The sequence below is a fragment of the Callospermophilus lateralis genome, chromosome 11 (assembly GCF_048772815.1).
Source record: "Callospermophilus lateralis isolate mCalLat2 chromosome 11, mCalLat2.hap1, whole genome shotgun sequence".
Taxonomy (NCBI): domain Eukaryota; kingdom Metazoa; phylum Chordata; class Mammalia; order Rodentia; family Sciuridae; genus Callospermophilus; species Callospermophilus lateralis.
In genome coordinates, this window is record NC_135315.1 from 64,002,926 (window position 1) to 64,012,264 (window position 9,339).

The 9,339-nt window shown below is 50.5% G+C and overlaps 1 pseudogene; it reads left to right on the top strand.

The window, feature by feature from the left end:
- Positions 1 to 446: 446 nt before the first annotated feature.
- Positions 447 to 9,097, top strand: LOC143410274 (polyunsaturated fatty acid lipoxygenase ALOX15-like; annotated as a pseudogene).
- The last annotated feature ends 242 nt before the right edge of the window (positions 9,098 to 9,339 follow it).

Here is a 9,339-nt window from a genome sequence, read left to right on the forward strand (position 1 = left end):
CCACTACCTCTCCACTGCAACCTTAAGCGCGCCCTATGGCCTGGGAGAAGCAATTTGCAAGGAGCTCATGTTTGTTTAGGTGGAGGAGGACTTCCCAGTCGTCCGGATTTGCCCCAAAGTCCGCCCAAGGCTCACTCTTCTCACTGGGTTTTCCCGGATTAGGTGTTGTTGATTCCTTTTTGTAGACTTTCTGCTCAAATCCTCTTCTGCTTCCTCCTCCCATCAAGATAATGGTTTGTACGCCCTCCCAATAGGGCCCCGCCTTTTGGGGACTGGGGCTGAGCTCTAGACTGATAGAACTGGGGGCCTCTGATCATAATCTGGCGAGGTCGGCTGGAGACGTGCCATTGACGACCCGCCTTCCGAGAGGGCGGGGTCTCGGGCTCTGTTATTTAATGCTTCCACCCTTCTTCCTTCTCAGAACCCATTAAGCGGCTTTGAGCAAGATGGGTGTCTATCGCGTCCGCGTATCCACTGGTACCTCTCTCTGCGCGGGCTCCGCTAACCAGGTGCAACTGTGGTTGGTCGGCCAGCACGGGGAGGCGGCGCTCGGCATGCTGCTAAGGCCAGCCAGAGACCAGGTACGCTGCAGGGAGTCGGGTGGGTGGGCTGCGCCCTCGGCCTGAGATGCCTCAAGTCTCGGTGACCAGGCGCATCCCAGCCCACCTCCTCTTTATCCCAACTGAGCGTGCGAGCCTACGGCTCCAGGGGGTCTGCCACGTGCAGCGCCCTAGAGGGTTTCTTAGAGGGCTTCAGTAACTGTCCTCGCTCCTGGCTTCCTTGGAATTGACTTGGCTCCCCCGCACCCCTCATTCCACAGAGTTCTATTGTCACCAAACACTGCGGTCACCGGAGCAGCCGTCTTTCCGGTTTTCCTATTTTTAAAAGCTGCTCTCTCAAATTTTCTCTACTGGTGCTAGATCTCTGATCTTGGGGACTTGGGATGGGGGAAGGGTGGGGGAAAGGAGGCAAGACCTGTGAACTCTCAATTTCCCGACCTTTACTCGGTGTTCTTGCCGTTTCTGTTACTTCTTTTCACCTGATGACTCCCAAATTCCCATCATCCGTCCAGCTGTCTCCCAGCCTTCCAGATCCGGATGCTGGCCCCAAGGATGTTTCAGAGGAATGTGTAGAAAGGAGATGCCCCGCTTTCCCACTATTAACCCTCCCCTATCTTTTCTCTCTTGGGCATCTCCCCCATCACTGTTCTGATAACTGCCTCACCCTGATCACCAGTGTCCCCTTGACCTTGTGTTACCTTCACCTTCTTAGTGGCTTCCCGGCCTCTGTTTCTAACCCTTCTGAAGCCAGTCAATTTCTCCCCCAGTATATTCCCGACCTTAAAACAAAATTCCCCTGCTGAAAACATTTGAATGGCTCCCGCTTGTTTTCTGGGCCAAATCCAAAACATTGGCTTAACTTTTAAGACTCACCATCGGATCTTGCGCGTCTGGCGCTCTGTGCTCCAGTTCCACGGAGCTGGTGCCTTTTTCCGCCTGCTGTCTCCGTGGACTCTAGCTGGAACGCCTTTTCCTTGCTTTTGTCTCGCTCTCACTCCTAGCTGCCTAAGCCCTCTCCACCTCCAGGCTTCCGCATGGATATAAAGTCTTCTGGGAAACCTGCCTCCAGGAGGGGCGGGGTGCCTGGCCGCCCTCAGCCTTGGCTGAGGTCTCACCGGTGTAACTGCGGGATCCAGCTCCTCTGCCAGCATTGACAGTGTGCTCTCCAGCCTGCAGCGCAGGGTTCCCAGTGCCTGATCCTTGCCAGCGCTTGACCCAATCAATGAAATAGGGAGGAAATTAGGAAGGAAAGAGAGCACCTTTCCATCTCTTGTCCTTTACCTTCTCACTGTGGGTTGAGTTATTTGGCATCTCAGAATAGGGTCTTAGGGGCTCCTGCTCAATGTGGACTCCCTTTATCTCGCTTCCCTTTCCCTGAAGTCAGGGGAAAGCAGTCCAGGGGAAGCAAGACCCAGCCCAAGTACACAATCCTGTGGGTCCCACTGATTCTGAACCTCTCAGCATAGATGCTGAATTGTCCCCTACAGGAACAGGAGTTCAAGGTGGAAGTCTCAGAGTACTTGGGGTCCCTGCTGTTTGTGAAAGTGCGCAAAAGGCACCTCATTAAGGATGACAACTGGTTCTGCAACTGGATCTCTGTGCAGGGCCCTGGAGGTGGAGGGCCTGAGTACAGGTTCCCTTGTTACCTTTGGGTGCAGGGCAACCACATCTTGAGCCTTGCTGAGGGCACTGGTAAGCACCAGGGACAAGTGTGTGAGAAGGCACAAGAGAGGCTGAAGGTCTGTGTGTGTGTGTGCGTGCACAGATGTGGAAGCTAGAACCTGGAGGGCAGGAGTTGTTTGGGAATTGTCAAAACAGAAGGTTACTGGCACAGGTGTCAAGGAGACAGGAGAGGGACATGAAGCTGTAGGGGCCAGCTAGAAGGACCAAGAAGATAGGGATAGGGTCAGGCCCTCAGTGAAGTCATACCATGCCCTCTTTACTTTCAGGCTGCACAGTGGTTGAAGACTCTCAAGGCCTTTTCAAGAAGCACAGGGAAGAGGAACTGGAAGAGAGAAGAAAGTTGTACAAGTTAGTCCCCTGTAGGGCATGATGTAACATGTGGGGCATGTTGCATCAGAAAAGAGGAAACCTAACTTGCTGGCTGCTACCCGCTTCCTGGTCCTGGGGCCGTACATGGCTGGGATGGCGCCTGGAAATCAGCCAGAAGGCATTACCATGGGTTGTGACAAAAAATCGGACCACCTGTAGGATAGGCTCAGAACCCTTCTGCCCTGGTGGACAGCTCGTGTCACCCATTGTCATATACCCTGTAGGATGGGTATACACATGAACTCTCCCCACCCTGCTGACCTTTATCCTGATTGGCTCCTGTACATTATATTAGCTGTGTGTGTTTTCTCAAAAAACCAGCTCCTGCTTTGTCTGGTCTCCCTGATGCATCTGATTGTCCTCTGGCGAGGGACCCTCTCCTTTCTTGGCTCGTCCAGTCGGGGCGAGCTCTCCCCACCTCTCCCGCAGGTCGTAGGTTGGGAGGGAATGAGGGCTAAAAACCCCAACAGTCGCCCATCCCCTGACTCATGATGTGTGGTTAATTCTCTGGAATACCAATGCCTGATTTTATTTCTGCCCCCGCAGGTGGGGTAACTGGAAGGCTGGCTTAGTTCTGAATGTGGCTGGGACTAGTTTATCTGACCTCCCTGAAGATGAGCGATTTCTGGAAAACAAGAGAGTTGACTTTGAAGCTTCACTGGCTGTAGGGTGAGACCAAGGAGGCCCTGGTGAGAATCTTGATCTAGTGGAGGCCAATAGGCCTATGTACTGCACTGGACTGACCAGTCCAAGATAGGTGCCCGTGGCTGTAGTGTTTGCGTCTACGACTCAGTGTCTGTTTGCCCTATTCTTCCCTGAAGGCTGGCTGACCTGGCTGTCAAAAGATCTGTGAATATTCTGAGTAACTGGAATGATGTGGATGACTATAACCGGATTTTTTGGTGTGGCTACAGCAAGCTGGCTGGTTAGTCCCACCTACCCCAGTACTTCTCCCTGGACCTTTTATCACCTAGATCCCACCCAGTCTGGGTTAATGAAAGAACCAGGGTTGGGAGACCAGAGGTTTAGATCCCCTGATAAGCTGGGGTCAAATGAGGATGGTTTGGTGGGGGTCAGGAGGACCAGGATCTCAGGTCTCATAGCATGCTCTACTGCCATTCCCCAGAGCGAGTGCGGCAGTCCTGGAAGGAGGATGCCTTCTTTGGGTATCAGTTTCTCAATGGCGCCAACCCCATGCTGCTGAGGCGCTCCATTCAGCTTCCTGAACGCCTAGTGTTTCCTCCAGGGATGGAGGAACTGCAGGCTCAGTTGCAGAAGGAGCTCAAGGTATGAACCCTAAGGAGATCGAACAGTGAAATGGGAGTGGTGTTAGCATCAACTGTGCTGCAGTAGGGTTCACCATGGGCCTGGCTTATGGCTGATTGGCAAGAAGGACTCTTACAGAAATCCTGAGCAATCCTGAAAAGTACAGCTCCATGGCTCTTCTTCCCACATGAGAGTGGTGCAATTGTGAAGGGTGGGGTGTATGAGGTGGGATGGTTGATAAACTGAGTCAAAATGAGGAAATGGGACTGAGCCTTGGTGCTATGGATTCAGGGAGTGTGCAGAACAATCAGGGCCAGAGGATTGTTAATCTGGGACAATATGGGACAATTGATAGAGAAAATTCAGAGGATTACAGGGTCAGGCAAACTTAGATTTGAATCCTGGCTCTTCTATTTGTAAGCTGTGTGAACTCAGACAAAATACCCAACTTCTCTGATTATCTATTTCATTTTCTGTAAAACTGGGAATGATTCAAGTAGAATGTATACAAATTTCATGAGATAATATGCACATAATCCACTACTGGTACAAAGTAGGTGATGAAGACAAGTCAGTTTCCTTCTCTTTCTTCTCCATTTGGGGAATCAGGGTGGGAAGAAGACACCTTATGCTGAGAGAAGCCCTTGCCCTCTCCCCCACCCAGGGAGGCACCTTGTTTGAAGCTGATTTTTACCTACTGGATGGGATCAAGGCCAATGTCATCTGTAATCACCAACAGCACCTGGCTGCCCCTCTGGTCATGCTGAAACTGCAGCCTGAGGGGCAACTCTTACCCATGGCCATTCAGGTGAGAGGACTTGGGATTTCTGCTCCTTGTTGGTTGGCCGTCTCAAATCAGCCCCTCATTCAAGTTCACTGAGGACTCACTCTCTGAGACACTGGAGGAGTCATTAAAGGAAGAAATGGGTGAAGTCTTTGATTTTAAGGATTTTTCAGCCTCCTTGGAAATGTAGACAATACTAAAGTCAGAGACAGTCTGAAAGGAATCCCTGCAAGAGGGCCAGGACTTAGACAAACGGGAGGAGAGGAAGGACCTATCCCCAGGGGCAAGATGTGTTGGGCAGAGAAGCGGAGGTAGAGAAGTCAGGAGATTCTCTGTGATTGGAGTGGGCGAATAATATGAGGTGAGAGGATAAAACCTAAGGCAAGCTAAGGAGTAGGGATAAGGGAAGCTGGGGAAGGCTGTTGTGAAAGATGTTGTGGGCACACTAGAGGGGAAGTTGTGTTTAGTGCCAGGTTTGGGGTCTCATGCTATAGCTCTGGGAGGTGAAGGACTCCCCTGGGGATAGAGACGGAGAGGAAAGATGGATAGGAGTGCAGAGGGAGATTCAACTGGATTCCAAAAGAGGGGAAAAGGGGGTGTCAGTCCATACCAGTAAAGAAGAAAAAAATGCCTGGGTAGGGTTTTGACTTGTCAATTTTGAGGCAATGGGGAAACATTCAAATTGTCTAGCAGGCAGCTGAGAACTGAAGACTCAGTCCTCTGTGCAGAGGTGGTGTAGGAAGATCAGAGAGAGGCTGAGGTTTCTGAACAAGACTGTGGGATGAAGGGTTTGATTCCTGTCCACACTGTGGGAACTGAAAGGGGAAGTGGAGGCTGGAGAAGGCTCGGTTTCTGCTGAAGGCTGAGCGCATTGAGGCTTATCCAACATCAATGCACTGCTCTGAATGGATAAGAGAAGGGTGGTGGGGGGAGAAATGGTAGCTGGAGTGGGAAGATGGAGAAAGACAGGCAAATGTGGAGGAAGAAGGGACAGGTAACATGCAAGAGAGGGGAAATGGTTGGGCACCTGACACTCAGCCCCTCTTCCAACTTTTCCTTCCCACTCTTGTCTTTGCTCCAGCTCCAACTGCCAAAGATCGGATCTATTCCGCCACCCCTTTTCCTGCCCACAGATCCCCCAGTGGTCTGGCTCTTGGCCAAATGCTGGGTCCGTAGCTCTGAATTCCAGCTTCATGAGCTGCAGTCTCATCTTCTGAGAGGACACTTGATGGCTGAGGTCTTTGCTGTGGCCACCATGAGGTGCCTTCCATCAGTACATCCTGTCTTCAAGGTAATACCTTATTCCCAACTCGACTCTCTTGCCTGCTTCTCTTTCACTGCATATTCCCACCTCTGGAGGGGTCCCTGTGTGACATCTCAGTGCTTTGTGAGAACCAACAACGGAAAACAAGAGAGCTAGGGAGTGGGAGAGGGCCTGTCCTGCATTTTCAATTGCTTTTGTCACCTCCCCAAGGGGGCGAACATGTTTCTTGGGGAGAGGAGCAAAAAATATTATTTTTTTTAATCTATAAAGCACAGATATTCATACGAACAGGCTAATGACTAAAGATTCCGTCCATAGGGGACCATGCAAATAACATAAAAGACTTTCACATAAAAGATTTGAAAAGTTCTAAAGTAGTAACATAGGCCAGTTAAAGGGGCTCAAGCCAGCAATTAGGGCAACACATTCACTCATTCAAAATGGTTATTGGGTGCAAGAATCATTCTAGATGCCAGTGGTAACATCTGGATCAGACAATGTCCTAATCTTTTGGGATTTTCATCTCCAATAAGGGCAGACTATAAAGACTGTGTTGCAATATAGGGGCTGTGACAAGTATGATATAGGGAATCAGAGCAGGGTGGTGTGATGGTGAGTTTAGATTGGGTGTCAGGAAAGGTTCCCTCAAGGAGGTGACATAAAGGGTGAGAAAACAAGAAGCCAGCCAATGAACTGGTCAAGGGTCCTCGGTGTTCCAGGCTAGTGGGACAGCCTGTGCAGGGACCCTGACATAGAATGATCTTGACTTGTCTGAAGAACCGAAAGAAGGGGAGTGTGGTGGACAAGGGGAGAGGGAATCAGAAGGTTCTGGAGGCAGGTGTAGGTCTCACCAGACCTTCTCGAAGGGGACTGTTATTCCCCTCAAGGGTGTGTGTGTGACAATCACTGTGTGTGTGTGTGTGTGTGTGTGTGTGTGAAAATATTATCTTCATGTATAAAGCATAGATATTATAGCACAGAAACAGGTACAATGTTTGTAGCATTAACATTTCTTGGATGAATGTGAGATTAGGAAAAAAGTCTTAAAAAGATTCTTATGGGACTTTTGATAAAAAAAAATATTTGAAGAATATTCACCTAGACTTATGAAAAGAATATGGAAAGAAAAGGAGAGTGATTTCTTTCAGTTATAAAGCACTAAGGCAGTGATTTGTGGAGGGCATTAGGCAGTGCAGATTACTAGCAAACTCTTGGTGTTGAGGGGCCACTGAGCCCCAGGTCTGTGCTTTTCCTGAAGACCTGTTCTTTCCTCCCCTTTCCACGCTGGTTTCTGCAGGGTCCTGCTACAGATCTCTTTTGACTTTGCCCTTGCCTGCTTTTCTTCTTTTAGCTTATAGTTCCTCACCTGCGATACACCATGCAATTAACCTTCGGGCCAGGAATGGGCTGGTCTCAGACTGTGGAGTTTTTGACCAGGTATGGGGAAAGAAGGGGGGGATTCAGATTCTGGGTTCACTCTCCTTGCTGGCTCTAGCCTCAGACAGCTTGACTTGCCTGACTGTCTCTCCTCAATCCTCAGGTGGTGAGCGTAGGTGGGGGAGGCCATCTGGATCTGCTGAGGCGTGCTGGAGGCCTTCTGACCTATAGCTCATTATGTCCCCCTGACGACTTAGCTGACCGGGGGCTCCTGGAAGTCAAGTCTTCCTACGATGCTCAAGATGCACTGCGGCTCTGGGAAATCATCCGTCGGTAAGGCAAGCAGGGAGGCAGGGCAGGTGGGGTGACGGTGAGGGTGGAGAAGAAGGCTAGGAGAACAGGAGGGCTGTGTCTTGGTTGGGGAGCTGGATGCCCTGAATGGGCCACGTGAACAAGGAGCTGAGAGCTTCAGCTCTTCTTGCCCTGACCTCTTGTCTGGCAGGTATGTGGAAGGAATTATGGATCTGTACTATAAGACAGATGTGGCTGTGAGAGATGACCCTGAGCTGCAGAACTGGTGTCGAGACATCACTGAAATTGGGCTGCTAGGGGCCCAGGATCGAGGTAATCAGAGTTCCTGTCCTCAGAACTAAGACAAAAGTTATAAGAGACCTCTCCAGAATCCTCTCTTCTTATATAGAATCTTCCAAAAGCATATCCAACCCATATAAAATCCAAAAGCCTCCTAGACACAGTAGGAGTAGTGCTAAAAAATGTTTAACAACTGGCTCCCCAGAAAAAAGAGCCCTGCCTGGTAGCATTTGCCCATTTCTGTGACATAAATATCCCACTGTGGCTACCAGCATGCTGAACAGTTGAGAAGTTGACATCTTTGTGAGCCAGCCCCAGCACCTGACTGATTGGGATCCTCCCAGCAGAGGTCCTCCATCCCCTGCCCCCACCGGCTCTCAGGTCAATTTCCACAGGTCACTGAGAGTTGCTGGCATCCCTCTTTACCACCCTTTTTCTCCTCTCTTTGCCTTATCTCTCTCAGATCTGCTCCTATGCCTGACCCCACAACTTTAACTCTCCCCACTTCTTGTAGGGTTTCCCACCTCTCTCCAGTCTCGGGCCCAGGCTTGCCACTTTGTCACCATGTGCATCTTCACCTGCACTGGGCAGCATTCTTCCATCCACCTGGGCCAGGTACTTAACCTTGACTGTTAACCTGGGCAACTGGGAATTTGTGGACTTCACTGGGGGGAGGGAGCTGAATACAGGTGAGCCAAAGGGTTTTCGTGCTTAGCAGGCCTTGATTCTAGATTCCTGCTCCTATTTAGTTGGATTGGTTCTCTTGGATCCCTAATGCACCCTGCACCATGCGGCTGCCCCCACCAACTACCAAGGATGCCACTATGGAGACAGTGATGGCCACACGGCCCACTGTTAATCAGGCTACTCTCCAGATGTCCATCATTTGGCAGCTTGGCAGACGCCAGCCCATTATGGTGAGAACCAGATGCCCCGAGGGCCTGGGGAAGGAGGCAAAGGGGGAGGTGTGGTGCCTTGAATGGGGCTCGTAGGTTCTAAGCTGTGTTTTCCTCTCCATCCCAGGTGCCTCTGGGCCAGCATGAGGAGGAGTATTTTTCAAGCCCTGGGCCCAAGGCTGTGCTGAAGAGGTTCAGGGAGGAGCTGGCTGTCCTGGACAAGGAAATCGAAGTCCGGAATGAAAACCTAGACATACCCTATGAGTACCTGCGACCCAGCCTGGTGGAAAATAGTGTGGCCATATGAGTGTCCCAAGCTTTTGGTTGTTTTAGCTCTCCTCCGCCCAAACCACAGCCACCCTTCCCAAATGTGACCTTTCCCTTGTCTCTGCCCCTTGGAACACATCTCATTTTAGATGCGTCATCTAGGTGCCTCTATCCTTTCCTCTTTTCCTCCCTCCCTCTCTTCTTTGCTTACCATTCAGATCTTCTCTAGGGCCAATAATAGCCACCTTATACAAACTACTTCAAGAACATGATAGAGTGATA